Source organism: Lontra canadensis, unplaced genomic scaffold (genome assembly GCF_010015895.1).
Source record: "Lontra canadensis isolate GAN:19392208 unplaced genomic scaffold, GSC_riverotter_1.0 scaffold1, whole genome shotgun sequence".
NCBI lineage: Eukaryota > Metazoa > Chordata > Mammalia > Carnivora > Mustelidae > Lontra > Lontra canadensis.
This window is the reverse complement of record NW_022630995.1, coordinates 56,681,270-56,706,906: the sequence shown is the minus strand read 5'-3', so window position 1 is coordinate 56,706,906 and position 25,637 is coordinate 56,681,270.

Below are 25,637 nucleotides of genomic sequence, written 5' to 3'. Positions count from 1 at the left end.
TCGTAAGTGTCAGATACATGTTATACATTTTTAATGCTTTGCTATTATTGTGTACCTCCACAAAAGAGTTAGTGAACTCTTTTTTGCTTATTGTGACTTTTTCATTGCTCAGTGTGACTTTTTCATTGAAAGGATACTAAAGGTATAGTTAGTGTGACAATGGTCACACTAAAAGGGATCCACCAATTCAAAAAGACTATAAACTACTGGCCTAAGGAGATCCATTTCTACCTCACAGGGCTTCAGTTAGGATTAAGAGAAAATGGAAGAGGATCCCTGTAGGTCCAGAAGGGTCAGCCCACCTGTGCCCTAGATGACAGCAAGACCTCACTGGGACTGAGGGGGTGGGCTCTGGAAAAAAAACAAAAAAGAACAGCCCCAATGACAGAGATGGGTTGGGAACTATGCAAAGTCTCTTTTCATAGTCCCAATCAATTGTTCGATAAACCAGAACTGCCTATATGTTAGCATTCTAGAACTGTTGGGAGAGATTTAACCCTCAAAGTCAATATTTTCTAAGTCCAGGACCTCACATTGGGTGACAGGAAATGGCTTTAGGAATCTCTTATGGACTGAGTTTAAAATATTATATATATATATGAAAATGACATAAGAGGAGAACAAAGAGAAGTCAAATGAATGGCACAGACTCGAAGATACAACAGAGAGGTTATATTTATATCTATATTGATATCCATATCTACATCGTATCTATATTTATATCTGTGCTTTTATCACCAATCTCATCTTTCTCATGCAATTAGGAGTCATCTTCTGCCGACTTGGCAAGCAACATGAGATTCAAGGATGGCCCAGAAATATAAAAACCCACAGTGATAATTGCTTATTTTCCATCTCTCTCTCTGCACGCTGCTTGGCTTTTCTCTTTCTTGGGACACGAAGTCCTCATTTATACTCATTAAAATGTGTTAATGAGAAGTTTGCAGAGAGAAAAATGAGGAAAGTAAGAAGGGGAAAGAGGAAGAAAAAAGGCACATCTAGGGATTTTATCTTCTAGTTAATAAGCAAGACAGAGCAAAGTAGAACAAACCCAAAGTTGTATTTTTTGGCCATGAATATACTGTTACCTCACTAAAGATGCTTATCACTCCTTCCCTAGTTTTTATGAATCCATGGAACACTCTTTAGTGGCATGAACTGGTTTTCAATTTGAATTGAATTTTGAATACCCACTGGGCAGAAGGCACACAGCTGGATGAACTGAAAACACAAAAAATGTCTCTTATCTTTCTACCCATGACCACTCGGGTCAACCATAATCAGTCTCCAAGGTTTCCATGTGCATTCTTTGATACACAATCCTTGGCAAATCATAGCTATTGAACAAATATTTACCTAGTGAATAAATAAATAGGTCTACCTGGATACCCAAACACAATCAAAGTACACCACAGTCCCAGTGGGCAGGGCCATGATTCTTTCTCTTTTTCTTTTTAAAGATTTATTTATTTATTTTACAGAGAGGAAAAAAAGGAGGCAGAAGGAGAGAGAGAAAGAACCCCAAGCAGCCTTCCCACTGACATGGAGTTCAATCTCACAACCCTGAGATCACAACCTGAGCCAAAACCAAGAGTCAGACACTCAACTGACTGCACCAACCAGGCACCCCGCCCCCATGACTCTTTTTCTAAAAACAACTCAAACTCGTCAAACCATGACTGCTCATATGAAGTCCTGTGTTTTCTTCCTTTGAAATATTGCTATTTTGGGATTCTTCTTACCTCATCTATCTTGATAGTTGCATATCCCCACCTCCATTCCCCACTCCAGTTCTGGTCCCTTCCCTTTATTGCAGCTCTTGAAACAGCTGCCAATTGATTCTAACTTTGCTACAGACTTTCTCATTAGACCTTTTGGACTGGGTTTAAGGTGAGCTAACAGCTGTTCAGAAAGGAACCTCTAACTCACATGAGGTTTCATTCTCACTCAGCTCTACCTTTCCACATTACCTGTCAGTTTTTTAAGTCAGTGTTAACATGGTTAGAGCTGTGTGCTTCAGGGAAAATTGCCCTGAAGGAAATGGGAGACTGGAGGCAAATAAGTTAAGAATATACTCAGTCACCCAAGTGAGAAAAAAATGAATGTCTGAACTAGGGTGGTGATAGGGAGGAGGACAAGAAAGAAATGAGAGATACATTAAGGGAGGCAAATGGCCTGGAAAAGTGATTGGATGAGATTCAGGCTCAACAGACTATGGTGAACTGGTGATTATAAAGCATGGGCTGTATCAGAGAAAAGAGCCTTCCTGGATAAGCATTGTCTGGGAAGGTGCCTTAGAAATGATGAAACGGGAGCTGAGTTCTCAATGACAAAGAATTTACAAACTGGTACAGGAGTGAGTAAGATGGGATCCTCAGTGGAAGATTCTAAGTGGGGAGAACCTGGTGGGAATCACAAAAATGATCTTGGATCCTGTAGCACTAAGAAAAACAAGTAATAAAGGTACAGTGGACATGCTTTGCTGTTGGTCCACCACTTATTTCCCCGTTTGAAAGCAAAGCCCATTTTTCACTGCAAAGCAGGAGCAGTTGACGACTCCTTTACCCTGACCACCAGAGTGAGCAAATAACTCAGGACTACCTAATATGAGGATTCTCTCCCCCTGATCTTGGTGATTTGTTCAAGTTTGGACAATTGGCCAGAAAAGATCCAATACAAATTACTTAAAATATTAAGTTACCTATGCTAAGGCATTAGGATTTTGATTTTTTTTTTTTTCTATCTAGAATGTGAGAGTACTCTAACTTATTTTTACCTCTCCTCCACACTACACGCCCATGTTGCAGACACAGGGATCTTTCAGTGGCATGTAATTAAAACCCAATGCCAACTACCTTAAGAGTTTAAGACTATATATATACATATATATACATATATATATATATATATATGTGTATATATATATATATATATATATATTCATTCTATCTCCTGGTTCACTATTGTAAAGACTGGGGAAGAGTTATGTAATGGAATAGGCTGTCCTTTCTAAGAAAAGAGATTTGTTTTGCTAATTACACAACTGTCCTCTCAACATTTTTGCTGTTAGCTCTTCACACAATTTTTTAAAGATATGACAAAAGATGGTGTTACTTTACATTACACATACATACACCCATGCCTTTGAAAAGTGCTACTAGCTTTTATCTGTGGCTGTGTGCCTGTTTTTTTTTTCTTATGCTGGGCTTTTTGAGGCAAAAATTTTGTCTTAGAATTGGATACAGATAAGAGATGAACCAATACCACCCTATATATTGTAGAGAAAACAATAAATACCCACATTTTCTGCACTGAAGACACCAGCCTCTGCTAGATCACAGAATTTGCAGAATGACTGAGAATCAGTCCATACTACTTACTATAAAATGACCTACACCTGTCTTGCTCAGTTGAGATGCTGGTTGTTTCTTCTCATTTCACCTCTAAGTTTAGAAGAAGGTGTATCTGTTGCTCAACACATTTCATGAAGCACAAGGATAGATCTGGTGTTCACATGGCCAACAAAAATCCATTATCAATGGAGTGAGGTTGTTTTTGTAGGTTTTTAGAGGAGCACACTTAGAAAGTGCTTGGAGTGATTTGAATAGGAATAGTTAAAGAAGCCCAAATTTTAAAAACACGGTTAACTAGAAAACTGCTACCAAACTTTTAGGGGGAAATCAGAAAAATCACAAGAGAACTTGCTGAAGTCAGAACTTATTTAAAAAAATAAAATTTGAAAAGTCTAGGCTAATCACATAAATAATTATTCATATTTTCCTAGGCTTTTACCATTTGCAGAGATTTCAGTCATAGGCCCTTATTTGAGTCAAGGAGAACAAGCACTATTATTTTTATCCCCTTTTGACAGCTGCTAAAATTGAAGATAGAGTGCTTAAGCAAATTTCCAAAGGTCAGAGAGCTAATAAATGGGGAAAATGTGACTCAAAAAGCACTCTACCTCTATGACCAGAAGGCAGCAGGAAAGAAGATAAGATCTAAAATCTGGGATCCCCAGACATTGACTAACCCTGTGACATTGGTCCAGTTACTTAATCATTTGTATAAGAAATCATATTTCTTCATTTATGAAATATGGATAACATTTACCTGGACATTTTACTCTAGGGACTGAATATAATAATGTAAGTTAGACACCCAACCAATAATATGTAGTCAGTGTTGGCTCCCTTCTTCCTCTTCTTAGAGTACATTGCAAATTCAGTATATACCACCATGGCAGTTCCAAAGCCATGAGCCATATGTAGAAGTTCACATATTCAGAAAAAAAAAAAAAAACATAGGAGGTTCTCAGCCATCGGTGAAATATTTATTTGTACTCCCTGTCTCCGATCCCATCCTTGTCACTACCCCAGACTGGGTACCTCCTTTACTTCTTATACCGGCTGAGGTCACTACCATCAACCCAGTTCCCCAAACCTGACACCTGCAAGGCAACCCATGCCTCTCCTTCTTGCTCTTGACATCCCATTGGTCACTCTATTCATGTCACCATGTATGTCTCCACTAAATGTGCCTTCTCCCCTCCATCACCATCTCCAGTGCTCTAATGTGCATCCCAATCTGCTTCTGCATCATCCCCTTCTATGCCATCTTGCATGGTGCTCTCTGCTGTAAGTCTAGAAGACACTGATCTGATGATGCAATCAGCCTGCCCCATTCTCCCCCAACTCTCCAGTTGCCTGAGAAGTTCATGATCTCTAGCTTGGCACGTAAGACTTAACATCAGTTGGCCTTTTCTTTGATCTTCTGCCACATCACCTGCCCTTCTTCCAGGAACCCCCAGTACCCGTCTAACTGTTACAATTCCCTAAAGATGTTTCACTCTTTCTCACCCTCCTTGGCTGACCTCCTTGCTTGGAAAACTCTTCCCACTTTATTTTCTGGAAAAGTTTCTCCATCATTAAAACTCATCCTAGTATCATCATCTATTCTAGGATACCCTCACTAATAACCCTCAAAAGCTGCCTTATGTGACCCCTTTGTTCTCCCATAGCACCTTATGTTTGCCTCATTTTCTCAAAGCATTTTCCGAGTGTACTGTAACTGGTAGTTTCTATTATCTCTATGAAGATAGAGTTAAAAGGTACAACATTCTATTAAGACTGAAAGCAAGCTCTAAAGCTGCCTATGTAAGTCTCGTGCAATATCACTTACCAAACATGGAATCTGAGGCAAATTTAACCGGTGCCTCATTTTGTATTTGTAAAAAAAGTGTGTATTCGTTTCTTATGACTGCTATAACAAATTACCACAAACTTTGTGGCTTAAAGAAGAAAAATTTCTGTTCTCACAGTTCTGAAGGCCCAAAGTCTAATCTCGAGGTGTCAGCAGGGCTGCGCTCCCTCTGAAAGTAGTAGGAGACAATCTTTTCCCTGCTTTCTCCAGGTTCTGGTGGCTCTAGGTGTTCCTTGGCTCATGGACACATCACTGAAATCTCTACCCCCGTTGCCACATGGCATTTTCCTCTTCTTTATATGTCTCTCCTCTGTGTCTCTTTTATAAGGACATCTGTCATTGGGTTTAGGGCCTATTGTGAAAATCCAGATGATGTTTTATCTCAAGATCTTTAGCTTAATTACATCTGCAAAGACCTTTCTCCAAATAAGATCGCATTCATTTACATCCATAAAAGTTCCAATGATTAGAATATAGACATCTTTTGGGGACCACGATTTAAACCATTATAAAGTGCTGTAATACTTTGCCTGGCTCTTATATTTCTTGGCAATATTGGAAGAGATTATGCATATAAGGCTCTTAGATCGGTATCTGGCAGAGAATAAATGTTCTATAAATTATAGCCATTATTATTATTTTTTATTATTCAGTGACCATCATGTATATATTCCTTAATAATTAGCTTCCTACTTTTAGAAGTTTGTGTTTCTTAGGTCAAAAACACCAGTTAGAACACTTGGGATATATTGCCAACAGAAAGGATTTAAGTAAGTTTCACAACTCTTCACTTTAATAGGAAAACTCAATTAACCAGAATGCCCATCCTCTATCACATATGAATTTTGGCAATAGCTGTTTCCCAGCAGTAGCTGTTTCCCAAAGGAAAATTATCTGTGCTGAGGTCATGGAGTTCTTTGCCCTTTGCTAGCACCCAAATAATGAATGACTTTATTTGAAATGATCTGGAGAGGTCATGTGTATGTGATTATAGACTTGGAAAAGATAAGAAAGTTACCATCAATAACCACTCTGCAAGATTACAGATGTGAGGACAGACCAAGATCAGCAAAAAAGTGACTTTCCCCAAGTCACTCTTTGAGTTGGAGACAAAGCAGAGAGACTAGAACCCAGGTCTCCAGATTTATCCCAGCCTGATACTCACTGGTGATCTGTCTCATCTTGCTGATACCACTCAGTGCAAAAAGTTAATATAAATAATAGCATTAGCTATTTAAAAAGGATGGAGAGGGGAAAGAACCAATTTATGTGACTTTATCAGACGTCTACTCCAATTGACTCATGTTATGATACAGATGATAGCCTTAACAAACTTACACTTCACTTCCATTTAGTAACAGCAACAGAGTAAAGCATGTAATATATCCCACCCACTTTATTTTGACATCCAAGGTCCTCTACAGCTCTCCTTGATGATATGATCACCTTGTCCTCCCCTTCACACACCTTTTGCTCCAAGTAAATGATGTGCACTGACCATACCTATTCCATGCCTTCTCCAGTCCACATTTTTCTTACAGCTCTTATTCTCTGTATCTTGAATGTTTTTCTCTCTATTTCTACAACTTCCAAGTTTGTCATCCTTGAAGGCTCAGTCCAAGTGCTACATAATCCAAAAAGTCTTCTTGGTTTTCTCCCACCAGGAAGTGACATTTCTTATCTCTGAACTCCCACTGCTTATTTTTTTACACCTATCTTACATCATTAGTCCTCTTCTAACTTGTGTTTATCTTCATTTTACACCTTTCCTCTTCATGATACATAAATTGAGAGTTAAATAATATTTATATTAGAGAGTTAATTATGAACTGGGAACCCTGCATGTCACAGGACTTTCCAAGAAAGATTAAACATCTGAACCTGCTACCTTTGGGTCACAGATACGTGGACTTGGACCAGGATGGGAACCCAGTTCAAGACAAGCTGATCCTTAAATTGACCAGAAACTATACAGTGGCAGACAGGGGTGATGGTGATGTCCAGGAGCTGGCTCATGCTGATTCACAGGACCCAACTGTTCCATTTTCAGGATTTGAGGAGTCAGGTGACATTATGTTGGTCACCTGAAATCAACAGTAGTGGAATTATTTGCACCATGGAAATTGGTAAATATTACAAATCAGGGCTTCCCCCTACCTCAAACCTCCCAACAGACAGCCAGTTGTTGAACATTAACCAGCACACCAGTGCTGCTAATACACTGAATCTTCTCCCTTGGCAGTTTGTGTGTGATACCTACAGAAGGAGTTAGTGGTCCTTAACAGAAACAAAAGCAAAATAACTCAGAAGAGAAGGCTATGAACAAGGAGACATAACATAGCAAAAGCCATAAGGCAGAGAGATAGGAGTAGAAATCAGTTCATCAGGAGTGGCAGGTTTGGTAGAAATAGAGGCAGAGGGTGGTAAGGTTGTTTTCATGACCAATTCCTGGAGCAGGAAAAAACAAATGTGTCTGCCTTGGGATGGTGACTAATTCTGGCTCCTGGAGTTGTGCTGGATCCCTTATGACCTTTTCTGGCTCCTGCTCTTCTGGACCTCTGACTTGGTAGTGGTTCCTGCCTCTACTTACTTTGCTATCTCTTATGAGAGACAAATTTTCCTCACAGAGGACCCAAAGAACATGGCAGAGTGACTGTGACACTTCGTAGCTAATAAAGGGCTTTCATAGCCTTCTCATATTTCATCCTCACAACAGCTCCTGTGGGCACCCAGACCACCAACCATTGTTGGCACCAACCAGCATGCAAAATGAGGAAGCTGTGGCTCTGAGAAGCTGCAGGACTCACCCAACAACATGCAGCTAGCACAGAGCAGAAGCAAGAGAGAAACCCAGGCTGTCTTGTATGACAATCAGGAGCTTTGTCCTCCTGGCACCTGGGGCATCTGATGCTCTGTCCACCCAGATCACAGTCTGTGACCCACAAGCAGGACTAGTCAACAATCAGAAGGAGCAAAGAGGTCGAGAGATAGAAAAATTGAAAGAGAAAAAGGAAAAAGAGAAAGAAAATGTCATTTGAAAGTCTGAGCATCATGTAGAGATAATATGGTATACAGGTATGTTATACACATATGTGACATCACAAATATTGTTTTTCATGAGCATTATGTGGTTAAAGTCCCAGCTTCCTATTCATTGGTTGTGAGAACTTGCCCAAGTCATTACCCCTCTGATATTTCACCCATAAAATGGGCATTAACTTCTCTGTCTACTTCATAAGATTCTAGTAAGGCTTACTGAAAAAAAAGTATATAAACCACTTGGCACAAAGCCTGCCAAAGAGTAAGTATTTTATGTATTTGGTGTATAGTTTCTATTATTTTAAGTAAAACAATTTTAAAAAGCATGAATAACTATAATAATTTTAATCTGATTTTATCCTAAAAAGAACTTACCCCTAATAAAAGGACTATGCTACACAAATCAATGGTATTCTACACATGCACACAGTCTGCTCTGGAAAAAAAAATTGGAAACATGCAAAGCTCAAAATTAAATGTCTTTAAATAAAACATAAAGCAAAAACAGCTGCTGTTGGAACTTGGTCCCTAGACAGATTTGATTTTTGAAAATGACAAAGACGCCAAATTGTGCTTCGATCCCTGGGCTGCACGAGCGTGGGGAACGTGATTGCCTCCTTGCACTGATTGCCTGTGTGAGGAAAAGACGCAGATGCTGGAACAAAGGATATTGTATGCTGGACACACGGCTCTCTGGGACCAGCAGCCAGCAGGGAATTCTGCAGCCACATCACAAACAGCGTTGCCGAATTTCCTCCCATTTTCTGAAATAGCAACACCACAAATGAGACACCCTAATGGGTGCCATAAATATGAAAAGAGCAAATTCATTAGGCTGATACAGGATAACACTCCTTGCCGTGGCAGAGAAATCACCTACACTTTAGAGACCTCGGTATGTGGTCTTATCATTTCCTAATAGAGCCTCTGCTAATATATTACAGACTAAGACCAATGCCACCTGGGAGATGAGAGTCTCATGCTGTGATCCAGAAATGAGGCCATGGCTATCTATCAGAGATTTTTTTTAATATAATTCAAATATAATTCTTTCTAAATATAATTTTCAAGTCAGTAAAATAAAACCAAAGAAAACACATAATGTAAAGGCAAGAATAAGATCCACCATCAAACACATCACCTTAGCAGTTACTGACTTTTGCATACATGCTTTCCAGCCTTTTATTCCTCACATGGTTGCTTTTACAGAGCATCCACTGATTTTGCAACATGATTTTTTAGGAGCTGGGTTATTCTATAAGGTGGGGTAGGAAAATAGCAAGTGACCCCATCCACCTGCCAGGGTACCAAAACTATGCCTTAGAGGAAATTCACTTCTCTGAGGGTAGGATTGCTGATACAGGTGCCTCCTTCCCATGTGAGTGGGGATACCCCAGGAATGAGAATGAGAAATCGCTCCTTTGTCATAGCCCCAGCTTGCCTATCCTGCATTCTCATATCACTTCTTCCTTCATACCCAGTGTTCCTGGCTCAGTGAATGGATTCACAGTGAACCTGACCACCTGTCAAGGTGTTAACTCTGCCTAAAACTCCATTTTACAGCCAGTTCCTTTCGACCACCTGGGCCTCATACTACATACTCCTCTGCGAGGAAGCTTTTGCTGAAGCTGACACAGCCCACCACCTCTGACTCAAGAGGTGACTCTGAACACTACTGCTTCCTCTTCATAGTGCTCATTACACTATTTTAATTTTTATTTTCCCATCAATCTCCCAAGCAGGAGACATGAAGTCACATTCAGAAGGGAAGTTAAGGACCAGGAACTTGGCTAGTGTTACCCCCAACAACGTGCATGTGGGCCATAGTGGTATATCAGCAGCAAGAGCCTCTGCCCGAGGGTGAAGTGTGAGCAGTGAAGTCCAGGGGCAAAGCCACTCTGGAGACCAGTGTGTGTCCCTTGGAGGCACCTTTCCTGAATGTCCCCAAGGGCTTCCAGGCTAAGCTGAGTTCTTAAAAAGATCACACCTGAAGAAGTGATCTTCAATGACTAGGAGGAAAATAGTCATGATCAGATGGTGGAAGCTCACAGAAGCTGAGGAGTCAAAATGAATTCTCACTGCCAGACACATAACTGTAGGGAAGAAAGAGAGGATGAGGTGAATGAAACCTGCAGTGGACACTCTCTAAGGATCTTGAGGCCCTGAACTGTTGAGTCAGACCAACAGAAAGACATGGAGCCAAGGATGAGAACAGTTGGCCAACCACCAAGCACTGCACACCATATCCTTGTGTTCAGAGAGAAAAGCCAGAATGAATAAAAGGCTATGGTTTTCAGGGGTGAAGCACTATAGAAAAGGAGGTCAGAACTGCCACCTACAGTCCTCAATGGTAGGTAGTTTCTCTAAACCACACACTTTCAAAATAGTTTATTTTGCGCACTTGTGTGGCCTCCCCTAATTGCACCCAGAGAAAGAGCTGATAAGTGGAAGACACTGCATAAATATTTGCTGGCTGGCTGGCTGGATGGATGGATGGATGGACAGATGGACAGATGGATGAGTTAGTGCAATGTTACCACAGGATTACTCAGAGGTAATTATGTCTTAGAAAGTAGTACAAAAATAGATCACTTAGACAGTCATCACTGTAGCCTGGTCTGGAAGGACAAATTCAGAAGCAAAGCAGGACAGTTCCAGAAGCAAAGAGGAAGGCATGGACAAGTACCCAAATGGAAGCCTCACAGGCTGTGATTCCCTTCTTCAGCTGCATCCTGCTTCTTTACTAGGACCTACTTTAAGGAATACTCAAGGCAGGATTCCAACATCCTTGCATTCGAATGAGGAATGCTATGGAATTCTAGAATCCTAAAGGAATCAAGAGTCCTGAAAGGAAGCTGTTGCAATCCCTCAGCTATTTCAATAGTTCAGATATACTCACAGGATATGAACATTGTTCTAATTAGGCTGACGTGGGAAATCTCAGCACTGTCTTCCTCAGTGGTTGCACCACTTTGCATTTCCACCAACAGTGCACAAGGACTAGGCCAAATGGGTTAAATTCCTCTATTAAAGGACAGAGTCTGAATTTTTAAAAAAGTGTCATAATGCACACTCCTAAAGAAGAATATAAATGAAAAAGAAAAGATTAGAGAATAATATGACAAACAAAAGTTGACAAAAAGAGAACCATATATAACTATATCAGTATCAGCTCACTTAGTTAAAAAATTGCCTCTTTGCTAATGATCGGGATTTTTTTTAAGTAAACTCCACACCCCACATGGAGCCCAATGTGGGGCTTGAATCCACAATCCTGAGATCAAGGCCTGAGCTAAAATCCAGAGTCAGATGCTTAACCTACTGAGCCACCCAGGCACCCTAATCAGGATTTTATCAACACAGTGAGGTGTTAAGACTGGTAATCTCCTGCTGGCCAGCTATTCTCATTGGCATTTAAATCTCTGATTTACTTAAATAAAAGTTAAATAAATTAAGATGTCATCATTTTAAAAAAGAAAATTAATTAATAAGATAAATATAAACTAACAAAAGGCAAAAACACTCAGTATGTTTGGTGAATAAAATCTTTCAAGATATAGGTTCTATGTGGCAACAGCAAATAACAAGGGAGATGTTCTACAGAGAAAAGTAAGGACACTCCAACTTAATCCAATATTCTCAAAGGATGGCACTGAGTCTCACAGAATTTCTGGAATCTGCCCACAGACATACCACTGGACTCTGACTCCAACGCTCATGTTCTTTTGCACTCAATCAGTTCTGTCCTACAAAATGAGAAGCTTGTTGCAAAAGGCTGAGTGGCTATATACCTTACAGCCTTTTTGCTGAGTCCCTGTTCTACCAGCTTGATCCCCAACAGGCAAAGGCAGGGAGTCTCCCTTTCTAAGTCTGTAGTGAAAGAGCAGACACCCCTCCAATGTCACTTGTATCCAAAGGCTGAAAAATCTAGTGGAATTTCTATGTTGTAGTCTGAGACAGAATTCCTTCTTTGGGAAAACGCACTCTTTGCTCTTAAGGCAACTGGTCACCATAGTCTAGCCAAGTTGACTCATAAAATGAACCATCACGGCCATATGTCCACGAGCATCCAGAAAGTTTCTGCAGCAGAAGAAAAAGGGATTTTGGCCCTTTTTTGGCCCAATTTCTTTGGCCCTTTAGCCCAACTTCTTTGGCCTCCTTTCCAGATTTGGCAAGGTAGAAATAATGGACTCTGGGTGAGAGAATTACCAGTTTTTAAAATGCTGACAAGGAGGGGCCCCTGGGTGGCTCAGTCATTAAGCCTCTGCCTTCAGCTCGGGTCATGATCCCTGGGTTCTGGGATCGAGCCCTGCACCAGGGTCCCTGCTCAGCATGGAGCCTGCTTCTCCCTCTTCCTCTGCAGCACCCCCTGCTTGTGTTCCCTCTCTTGCTATGTCTCTCTCTGTCAAATAAATAAATAAAATATTTTTTTTAAATGATGACAAGTTGCAAAGTCCTGCAAATGGCCTTCTAACTGGATGATTAACGCACACGGGGCAGGGCTACCTGGGCACCACCTTCTCAGAGCATTCCTGCACCCCAGGCACAATCCACTGGCCTATGAGCCCTACAGGCTTTGGGGAGTGGGGAAGATCTAACTACATACAATGAAAAGGAGTGATTTTACCATTAGATGCAACTCTTGCCCCAACTTGTCACACCTAGTTGGACTAGGCTAATAGATTCCATTGCCAGGTTGTCATAAATGTCTTTTTTCGGCCCTGAGTCACATGTCCTTTCTGCTTGGCAGCATTTTAGTGTCATGGGAAAGAATTTACACACCCCTTCTCTCTGTGGGCCATGGGGAAGCACCCAGAACAGGCTGTGGGAAACCCTGGCTTGGGTGTCCACATCTCCAGGGCATGGAACTGATTGAGGCACTAAAGACTGCGGCTTTGACTCATTGACTCAATCAAGCCTTTCTTTTTATTGTTGCTTTTTTCTTCATTTTTTTTTAAAGAAGGGAACTGTTCTCTTCCAGATGTAAAACACCCTTCTGCTTCCTGCTTTCCTGCACCCCTATAATAGAATTGACAGCATATGCGGTATAGGATACTTTACTTTTGGGGTCCCTCACCTGGAAAGCAGGAAAGATACACCTATCCAGAATCCTTGTGAGGACTGCGTAAGATCCTGGATCCTAAGTGCTTGATATCAGCGCACACTGAATAAAATCCCTTTCCTCTTCCCTATGATCTTTGTGATACTCCTGTTGTCACCTAACTCCTCATGTGTTGTCCCCATGGATCGCACAACGTTCCCCTGAGACAGGCATTGATGACGATCTGCTAGCAGTGATGGAAACTGGGAGTCAGTTTGCCATCTTTCTGGCTTTGGGGTGGATGGGAGGAGGACATGCTTTGTAACTGAACTCATCCATTCGTATACTCAAGCCTTCTGTTTCACAATAAATGACAGATGAGAGCAAACAAGTGTCTGAGAAGATAACCACCACCAGGACAGGCAGGCCAGTGCAAGCCCTAGAGAAGTATGAGCAAGTCCCAGGGCACAAAAAGGGCCACAGAAGAGGAAAAAGGTAGAATGCAGAGTGCTAGGCATGGGGTGAGTACATGGGAAGCGAAGGAAGGAGGTGGGGGGCACAGAAGGAATAAGGATCTCAGCCCCACAGGCAGAGGGAAAGGAAGAAAAGGCCACCTTGAACATGAGGAAGCAACTGTTTGAGGTTCTGTAAACACGTATGGAGACAGGCTAGTGAGAGAAACCATATTAGGAGAAAGGCAGCTCCTCCACTCAACTGCTATGTTGAAACCACGATCATCTCCAGCCTGGAATTCCTGCAACAGCCTTTCCACTGGTCTCCCTCCTTCCGACTGTGGCCTCTTTAGCCGAGCCTTGGCACAGGAGCCAGAGAAAGCCCATAAAGGCTTGAGTCAGCTTATGTCATTTCTTTGCTCAAACTCCACAATGGTTGCCATCTGAGAGCAAAACCAAAGTCCTCACAAAGTTTTGCAATGATGTTTATGGTCTTCTAGGATCCACCCTCTGCCCTTCACCATGCCTCCTACTTACCTCCTCATGCGGGTACTTGGCTCCAGCCAAATCAGCCACCTTGCCCATCCACACGTACCAGACCCATGTCCACGGCCTGAGGGCTTGCACTGCCTCCCCCTCCACCTGAATGTTATTTTCCCAAAGTTCTGCTTGGTTCACCCCATCGCTCCAGTCTCATGTTCTGCCCTGCTCAGATCTTGTATATTCAACAAGGCCTACCCTGCACATCTTATTTCATGCTGTGAATTTGCACCCAGCCCCCACGGCCTCCAGTTTTTTTCCTTGCTCTCATTTGTGTATACTTGTTTTTTGTTTTTTGTTTTTTTAATTTTGTTTACTTTTTTTTTTTTTTGAGCGAGAGAGAGAGAGACTGAGCACAAGCGGGGGAGGGGGAAGGGGCAGAAAGAAAAGGGGAGAATCTTAAGCAGATTCCACACAGAGCACAAAGCCACTGTGAGGTCTGATATCACAACCCTGAGATCATGACCTGAGCCAAAATCAAGAGCCCTTGGCTTAGCCGACTGAGTCACCCAGGTGTCCCTCGCTTACCCTTTATTATCTGTATAAACCCACCAAAATTTCAGCCTCACAAAGGCAGCTATCACAGTCTGCTTGTTCAGGGTTATATTCTAAGGTCTGAGAATGGTGCCTGGCAAATAGCTGGTGCTCCAAAAAACATTTGCTGAAGGAAGGAAGGAAGGGAGGGAGGGAGGGAAGATGGGAGGAAAGAAGGAAAGAAGGAAGGAAAACAGACTCTAGAGCCAAATGAACTCAGATTGAATCCACCTCCATGCTTCTCCTCTTGGGCAAGTAGGTTAAGCTTTCTGAGGCTCAGTTCCCTCATTTGTAAAATAGGAATTACAGTTTATGCCTCATAAGGTTGCTATGGGGATTAAGCAAGAGAACTTTACAGAAAGTACCTGGCATAAAATTGGCTCTCAATAAACATTACTTTTCTGTAAGTATTTTCAGAGATAGCAGTATCTAAGATGAGAGGTTGCTTATCTTGATATTCTGGGCTGAAAGAATCCATAAGCGTTTATGAACACCAACTCTATGCCAGGCACTGTGTTAGCCAGTGAGTAAGAACAGATAAGAAAGTAACTGTGCCCTCAGGGAGCACAGAGTCCTTCTGAAAAGCAGATCCAACCGTTCTAAGTTCCATCAGAAATATTCCGAAGGTATTAAGGGAGGGAAAAAGCGCAGAAATGAACTAAGCTTTTTAGTTTCAAATGACTTTAGACTTAAACTAAAAACTAAATAATGCAGAGGGTTCCCATGTACCCCTCCCCAGCTTCCCCCAATGGGAACATCTTAGATAATGAAAAAAATGACATTGGTCAGTTTCTATTACAGATCTTATTCAGATTTCACCAGTTTTTACTCACTTCCTGGATGTGTATGTATCTAGTACTACAAGATACCATCACATGTATAAAGGTTAGCTGTTGAAGAAAATCAAGAAAGGGGTGCCTGGGTGGCTCAGTTGGTCAAGCATCTGCCTTCCACTCAGGTCATGATCCCAGGGTCCTGGGATGGAGCCCCACCTCTGGCTGCCTGCTCAGTGGGAAATCTGCTTCTCCTTCTGCCTGCCACTCTGCCTGCTTGTGCTCATTCACTCTCTTTTTTTCTCTCTCTGACAAATAAATAAATAAAATCTTTGAAAAAAAAAATTAAAGAAAATCAGGAAGGATCCTACAAAGGTAATAAACACCTTGTTTATTTCTCATTACATTCTGAATGCCAGGATTTAACATTTCCATTTAATAGATAATATAATGCTCAGAAAAGCTACGTGACTTGCCTAAAATGACATAGTTGGTAAGGGGTTGTGCTGGTACCTGCAGTTTTCTGACATTTGGCATGTGCTCATGTGAAAAACCGTCATGAAGGGCAGAGACTGGGGTCAATGACTGGGGTGCCATCATATTAGAAGGGCTTTGTCTTTGGACTTCACCTGCCAAGGACAAGTTTGCTCCTATAGAACTGCTGTTTTATAAGTACCACATTGCTTTTTCCTTTGATTTTTGTTCCCATATCTGGGCTCTGGAATATCTTTTATAAAAGGCAGGGGGGAAACGTCCACGATATATCAGTATTATCTGGGGGAAGGATTCCGCCCCCAAAATTGCCATTCTCCTTATACTTTCCAGCCAGTGTCACCTCTTTGCACTGTTGGCTGGAATCCTGAAGAGCAAAGAAAGCAAAAAGGTTTAAAATCAAGGGATTCGGAAAGAGACTTAAACAGTTTGGGAGGAATCCTGCAGAAAGAAAGTGACCGTTGTCCTGCCTTCTGAAGCTCCTTTTTTTTTGCCCAGTCTGACTGAAAGCAGCAGGGTCTGAACTTCTGCCAAGGGACAAAGGGCTTTTTTGGCTAAGAGAAGTAATTGTGGTCATGATGGGCCAAAACAGGAGGGAAGTATTTTATGTGGTAACAGGACCTACCAAATGTCAGAATCGGTGCTTGCAGGATGTAATTTAATTCTGCAAGGATTTCTAAGCACCTGCTTTGTTCCAGGCACACTTACAGAACAGAGACAACCCCATCCTTCAATGAACTCCCAAACTCCCAAACAGAGTCATTCATTCTGTTCATTCATTCATTCATTCATTTAATTTATCACTTCTTTGACCATAGAATTTAGTCATTAAGAACAGAGACTTGAAATGAGAGAAACAAGTTCATTCATTTATTTAAGAAATATCTGTTTGGTGTCCAGCACTGCTCAAGGCACTAGGGAAACAAAAGTAGAAAAAAATATAGATCTCTATTCTCAAGGACATTGATTGGCTGGAGGCTGGAGAGACAATGAACAATAAGCATCAAAAACACATTATTCAGATGCTAGAAGGTAGAAAGTGCTATAGGAAAAAGAAAATATGGAACAGGGTAAGGGGCCTGGGGAGCATGGGGCAGGGGAGTTTCTACTGCAGTGTGAAACAAGGTTGTCAAGGTAGACTTTCCTGAGAAGACAGCATGAGCAGAGATGGGAAACAATTGAGGGTTGAGGCTGTGGGCAGCCATATAGATATGGGATGGGGGAGGGAAATCTGTGCCTATAGGGGAACAGCTAGAGATCAAGTCTTAATGTGGGGCCATGCCTGCTCTACCCAGGAAATATAAAGAATCCCACGAATTTAGGCACAGAGAGGGCAGGGAAAGGAAGAAGAGAATTAAGACGAGGTAGACTATACAGAGTCACGTGTACCTGGTAGGATTTCTGCCTTTGTTGAGTGAGGTGTGTGGCTGTAACAAGGTTCTAGCAGAGAAATACCAGGGTCTATCTTATGTTTCAGTGGGATCACTCCAGCTGTCATAGTGGGAACAAACCTTAAGTGTATAAGGTTGGAGGCAGGATGGTCGGCAGGACACAATTTCAGTAATCATAGTGAGAGAAACAGCAGCTCAGGCCATGGTCATGATTGTGGAAGGCATGAGAAGTAGCTGGAGTCTGGACCTATTCTGAAGGCAGAACCAAATTCCTGGTGGATTGACTGTGGTGTCCAAAAGGAAAGGAGGAGTCGATGATGAGTATAAGGTTAGTGGCCTAAGCCAGTAACAACTATTCAGAGGCTCATTAAAAGTATAATATTGGTACAATGGAATATTACTCAGCCATAAAAATGAATAATGTCTTACCATTTGTAACAATACGAATGGACATAGAGGGAATAATGCTAAATGAAATAAGACAGAGAAAGACAAATACCATATGATTTCACTCATATGTGGAACAAAACAAAGAAAGAAAAAAGAGACCAACAAAAAAACAGACTCTAAAATACAGAAAATAAACTGATGGTCACCAGAGAAGAGGTGGTTGGAGGGGTAGATGGAATAGATGAAAGGGATTAAGAGTACACTTATCGTGATGAGAACTGAGTAATGTACGGAATTGTCAAATCATTATATTGTACACCCGGAACTAATACATCACTGTATTTTAATGATACCTGAGTGAAAAAAATAATAATACTAAATTAAATGAAAAAATGCAAAAGAAATGAACAGGATAATGAAAACAACCATTTGTAAGGAGACCATGCCAAAGAAACTATAAATTGGATAAACTAATAATTGGGTTGAAAGCTTCGAAACTGTTTTTTTCTCATGCATGGGAAGTTAATGTAAAGCTAAAATTCAGTTCTTGTTATGGCAAATACTTTCAATCTCAAAAGTAGGGAGAGGTAGGATTTCTACATTTCTGTCTTCTCCCTAATGATTACTTACGTTAAATGTGTCTTATTCTCTTAATATTATGGGAATGCCTGAAAATTTTCAGCTTCAATCACTTTCGCCTTTTCTAATAAAATTCTGTAAGAATTTTCTTTACCCATCCTTCCTCTACTTACTCCTTAGATTCCTGTGCACGATAGTCTATATGTCTATGTTCCCCTAGAACCACATGTTGAAGCCCTAACCCCCAATATGGTAGTATTTGGAGATGAAGCCTTTGGAAGGCAATTAGATAATGAAAGTGGAGCTCTCATGAATGAAATTAATAGCCTTATAAAAAAAGACACCAGAGAGCTTATCTACCACATGAAGACACGGTAAGAAGGCAACCACCTGCAATCTAAAAAGAGAGCTCCCCAGAAACCAAATCAGCTGGTGCCTCATTAATGGGCTTCTGGTCCCCAGAACTGTGGGAAAACAAATGTCTGTTGTTGAAGCATGCTGCCGTCTATGCTACTTTGTTATGGCAGCCCAAGTGGACTAAGACACTGTGTCTCCAGTCCATTAATTTACCAATGAGTCTCTGACCTCTCCATTCAAAATAGTCCTTGTAAATCCACCTCTTGGAAGCAACACTGCTGATTTGGCTAATGTTCTCTCCTCAACACTAGTCCAAAAGCAAGAACTACCTATTGGTCAACATTGACAGTCTATCCTACACAGGCATCTTATTACTAAATCTATGAAATAACCTTAACCATCCCCCATTTCCTCCTCCATCCTAAATTCCCTTCCTCACTTCTGTTAATGCCACCATTATTCTCCCAATCACCCAGGTTAACACACCTAAGACTCTTATTTTCTCATTTCTGTGTCTCTGGTCTACAAATCCAATCAGTTGACAGCTTATTATCCCACGTATATCCTGTATATTATCCTATCCTATCCATGCCTCTCATCTACTTCATTTCCACCAAAATTTTCTAGCTCAATCCTGGCGACCTTTCCCCTAGACTACTGCATTAGTCTTCTCATTTACTCCCCTGGCTTCAGATATTCTTTCTTCAAGACCATCTCTCATAAGACATCCTGATAAATCATCTGCAAATGCAAATCTCATCATATCATTCCTCTACTCAAAAATTAATAGTAGTTCTCCCCTGCTCGTAGAAAAAAGTCAAATACTTTTTTCTCATTCCAGTTCCTCCTCAAAATGTGGATTCTGTCTCCCTTTCTGTCTTTAATTCCCATTTTTTCTCTTACATTCTATATGCAAGAGGGATTCACTATCCAGGGAACACTGTCCTCACTTGCTCTGGCTTCTCCTCTACCTGCAGTGCCTTCCCGAGCTTTGCTACATATCCAAATCCATCAAGACTTAGGTGAAATCTTATCCTTCTCCCTCGTGATGGCTCTTCTGGTCCCCATTCTCTCTCCTTTAAATACCACCAAAATTTTAACTGGACCTTTAAAATGGTCTAATTTTGACTGTGCTCTAAATTCTGTCTGCTTATGGTTCATCCTGGTAACTTCAGCATTTAACATATTTAAACATATTCTGTTTATTAGGATAATGCTAGCTGCTTTAACAATAAAGCCTCACATTGTGGTGGCCTAATGCAATAAAAATTTCTTTCTTAGGTAGGAATCTAATGTGGGAGTTCTGCTCAGTGGACAGCTTTTCTCCATGTGGTGATTCAGGGGCCCCAGTTCCTTCCCTCTGGTCTTTCTATTTCTTAAGATCTCCAAGTCCTCTGCTTTCAGGTAGCAGGAAAGGGGGAAAAAAAGGGTAAAAAAGCCACATTTCCTAATCATCTTTACCTGGACACACATCAGTTATATTCAAAGTCTACTATAAGAACAGACACTTGGCCTAAGGCCAAGGGAGATGTAGTCCTTGGCTGGGCCATTCTTCCCCAGAAATAGCTCTATACTGTAGAAGACAGAGTCAGAAATTTGGGATGGAGACAAAATCCTCTGCCATACTCTGGCACACAGGGAACACTTTACATCAAAATGTACAGTTAGAGCTAATAATATTTAAAATGTTCACCTTATATTGATTACTAATTAAGGAGCCCTTTTGTGCTAAGAATGATAAATTTATTATCTCCAACATAAAGAGAATTTTTGCAATAGAAAGAGAACAATCATGCCTTTTGAGATTGGGAAACTTTGTTTCAGAGATATAAAATGATAATAATAATAATAATAACAACAGCAACACTTTTGAGCATTGATTTTAACTAAGTATTTCCCATACAGGGTTATTCAAAGTTGTAAGTTATTAAGCAAGGTTTTGAACTCAGTCTGTTTGACTCTAAAGACCATGTTCCAGGGTACCTGGGTGACTCAGTTGGTTAAGCATCTGACTCTTGATTTGGCTCAGGTCATGATCTCAGGGTTGGGAGATTAAGACCTGCATCCAGCTCCACACTCAGTGCAGAGTCTGCTTTTTCTCCCTCTGCTCCTCCCCTAACCACCCATGATCTCATGTTTGCTTGTGCTCTTTCTCTCTCTCTCTCACTTGCTCTCAAATAAATAAATAAATAAATAAAATATTTAAAGATCACGTTCCATTCATTACTGGTTCAGCCTCTCCCTTCATGTTCCAAAGCTAAAATGTACATAAGAGTAGAAGTTGACATTTATGAATGCTTCCTGTTTTGCCAGGCTCAATTATATACATTTAATGTGTATTGAGGGATTATAATATTTAATTTGTGTTAATATCTATTATAACATATTATGCCATTTTATAATTATATATTTATTTATAATTCCATTATATACTAATTATTATAAGCATATAATTAATATAATGTAATATATTATACATTATGGTAAGGTTAAATATTACAATGCCTCAATACATGTTAATATATATAATTGAGCAAGGCAAACAGGAAGCATCACAAATATCAGCTTCTATTATATGTTGTAAAATATTATCATATAATATGATATATATGTAGATACCATAATACATACTGTATATACACTATATAACATCACTACCATGTTCTTTATACAGATGAGGAAACTAAAGCACAACGCAGCTGAATGAAATATTCACGGTCTCAGAGTGAGCAATGGCTCCTGCAGGTGTGAACATGGGCACCTGGACGACACAGCCAGGGCTCTAAGTATAAAGGTTAGCCACCTGTGCTAATTCTCTTGCTTCACAGGCCTGTTTGCCTTCCCAGACATCAGACCATGAGGACACGGAAGATAGGAACTGTGCTGTATTCATCACTATGCTCCAATACCTACCATTGCCTGGCACACTCCAATAAATATTTGTTGAATTGAAGTGATTAAGTTCAGGGCAAACTGCTACTAAGAGTAGGACTAGAGTTTAGAATTTGTGAGGTTAGAGGAGGAGCAAAAATTTCTGCCAGGAAAAGATAATAGCGTGACATTTCAAGAAGCAAGTTAAAGTCCAGGTGTTTCATGAACCTCTGTTTGTCTTTCTGGTGAACTTCTGCGTTCTGGGCAGTGGATCAGGACTGGAGAACCCGCATAGTAAGGAGGACATCCTCACTCACATAACCTGCCGAGAATACCCTTGTAACTCTCATCTTGCATGTCTCTCTGCCAAACACTGTTCAAAAACTCAAAAGACAGAAATATGCATTTATGTTTACATTGGAAGTTCGGGAAATACGTCTGAGAGAGAGAGAAATTCCAGGTCTGTGCAAGCTCATCTTTTATGTTTGGAACATAAGTGAAAATAAGACATGTGGTGAAGGAAGGGCTTAGAATTTCCTAATCAGGTGATGTGGTAACATAAATGTAAAATAAATAAGATGTGTGAGGGACTCTAGCTATCAGAGACCACAGTTATATACAGTATCCTGCTTAGTCCTTCCAAGTCACACCCAATCAAATCTTACCACTTTTCACCAAGAAAAAGGGAATGGGTTTTCAGTTGGTTGTTCGCTTGTATTGTTGCTGCTGTTCTGCTAATTTTTAATGAACCAATATTTAGACTTGCTGTGAAGAGAGTGCATTGAGTTCATGCTTTGTTCCTGTTCCAAACCAATAGAAGTGACAAGAAAAAAAATACGTTTACATATTTTTGTATACACACACACAAACACACACACAGGCATGAAAAGAAGACATTGCCAGGAATAAATGGGAAAAGAAAAGTTTACCTCTCTTGGTTGGATAAGGAATGGAACAAAGGCAAATGAGTGAAAGGGGCTGCAGTCAGAAACCTCTGAGCTCTGAGAATGTAGCAGGGCTGATTCAGCTTCTGCAGCATGACTAAAATTAAAGTTAATCCACCATCCAAAATGGGGAGCAAGGACTAGGCTCATGACTCACAGCCAGTGGATGGTTACACAGGATTTTCCCATGGATGAAAAGGAGAGGGGGATACCTGCTGCTACCTCTACCTAGATTTATATATTGTAGCAAGTTTCAGGCCTGAGAAAGCCCAGAGAATACAGGCACTACCGCTCAACCAGGAACAAAATCAAGAAACATGCTGACTTGGTGACTGGATCTACAACATTCCTATTATTGTTGTGTGTGAAACAAGATTCCTGAAATGCTAAGGTAGGACACAGAGATCTATACACTGGCCTAGTAGCAAGGAGAAGGCAACTATCAAATCATTAGGGAGGGTGGGATTAGTACAGATGGAGAGAGACAGAAGTAAAAGTCTGTTTTAATTCTAAGTTGGACCCGAGTTTTCCTTCCTAGCCTAATCCTGATGGACTAGAAACCAGGAATTAGAAATACTTAACTCCAGTTGGAGGTACCATGGAATAGACACTAGAAGGAATGGTTAAAAGTGTGTACATGTATAAGAAGAGGTGTCCTATACCCAAAATGACATAACTAATGTTCCCATTCCACTCATCTCCAGGGCCACAAAAGATTGCAAGTATAACACTGGAGCCACTGAACCAGAAGACTTTGGACTCAGGGACACCAGGGATAGTTGAGGGAAGATGCAGAACTAAAAATTCCAAAAATAAAAGCCCAGAACTCATTTTTCACTCAGTTCTCAGAAAGCCATCTGCCAGGTTTGTGCCCACAGACAAGAGACCAGAGGATACTGGAATGTCCATGGAAGACAGATAAGCCCAAGTGAAAAGACCCACAGTTATTGGACAATTAGAGAATCTGCAAGGAAATAGTTATCTGCTCAATTGCCTAGTAGTGAAGCCCACCACTCAGCAACTCCTGACTCCACAAACTGCGTTTTCAATGAGATTTTAAAGCCCTTTCTTTTCCCCCAATATAAATGGACAGCAAAGAATCACCAACTTCTTGAAAAATAGTACAAATATAAAAAGCAGACCAACATAATTATTAAAAAAGTAAAGATATTAAATAAAGGAATCAGAAGAAATCATCTTTAAAAAACATAAAAATATCCCAGAGAAGTAAAAGCTATTAAAACTATGAAACAGGAATGAGTGCTATTTAAAAAGAACAGTTATAAGACAAACAAAAAAGAGCTCATCAAAATTAAAAATATAACTACAAATATTTTTAATTCAGTATACTATTTGGAAGATACACTGAGGCAATCTCCCAGAACCATAGTTCAAAGAACTAAATGTAGGAAATATTTTTTTAAAAAGAAGACCTGTTTAAGAAGGCCAACAGCTAAAATTAGGAAATCTAGAGGGGAAGAAAAAGGAGAATAGAGAAACACAGAGAAAGAAATAACCAAAGAGATAATATAAGAACTTCCCAGGGGCACCTGGGGGCCTCAGTGGGTTAAGCCTCTGCCTTCGGCTCAGGTCATGATCTCAGGGTCCTGAGATCGAGGCCCATATTGGGCTCTCTGCTCAGCAGGGATCCTGTTTCCCCCTCTCTCTGCCTGCTTCTCTGCCTACTTGTGATCTCCAATAAATAAATCTTAAAAAAAAAAAAAAAGGAGAAGGAGAAGAACTTCCCAGAACTGCAGAACATGAGATTGAAGGGCATCACTGAGCACCGAGCTCCATCCCAGTGCAAAAAATGAAAAAAGACACACCAAGGTATAGAATTGTAAAATTTTAGAACAGCCAAATATCCTAAAAGGAGAGTGATCTTAAACGTAGAAGTCTATACCAGTACAAGCTATCAATCAAATGTGGAGGTAAAGCAAAGAGTTTTCCAAACTGGCAACAGCCTTTCATTTGTTACGGATTCAGAAAGGTAACAAAAGGTGTGTTCTAACAAAGTAGTAAACTTAAAAAGAGAAAACAGTGGATCCAAAAGTGTAGGGACTTCAACCCAGGAAGGATGCTAAGGTAATTCTCATGATGATGAGAAAAGGATATCCCAGGCAACAGCTGCTCTACAGGTCCATAGCTGAGAATAGATCAGTGCACAAAGACATAAGGCTTTAGGAGAGGTGCACCTGTCTTTTTTTTTTTTTTTTTTTTTTTTTGTCTAGTCATTTTCTCTCTCTCTCATACACACACCCATACCCTCCTGATATACTGCTTAAAGTTTCTGCATATACTAAAAAGATTTCATTATACTTTTGTGAGTTTTAGAATGAATTAATAACAGGTACACTAAGAAATTAAGCAATAAGGAATTTATTAACTCTAGAGAAAACAATACCTAAAGTATATTCTTGTAAACAAGAAAGGAAAATTAATCTTAGTATCCTACATTGCTCAGTGGTGAATAAAATTTACATACCATAATGTAAATACTCATTTAAACAAAAAATATGATTATACTGGAAGGGAGAGAGATAGAAAGCAAATTATTTGTCTTCCAAAGTAAAAAATAAATAGATAATACCTAAAATGGAAAAAATAGTAGTATAGTAATATCTAAAATTGAAAAACCATGAAACAGAAATATATTCATGTTATCTAGAAATACCAAGGAGTTGGGGAGGTAGGTAAATACAAAAAGACACTGAAAGATTTGAAAGAGATTACCCCTGGAGTCTGATAATTAGGAGTGGTTTCTACTACTATAGAACTATTTGACTTTAAAACATGTTCATGTGATACTGTGATAAATCAAATTAAGGTAAAAAGGGAAAATATAAAAATTCATTAATGTAATATACCATATTAAAATATTAATACCACATTAATTTTAATTAATAATAAAAGAAAAAAGTTCAGTAGAGATAGGAAAAGTATGCAATATAACTCAGAAATAATTCAAGACAAAATGCTTAAGAAACTGGTAGTAAAATAAAAATATATTTAACCTAAAATAACTACAAATAGAA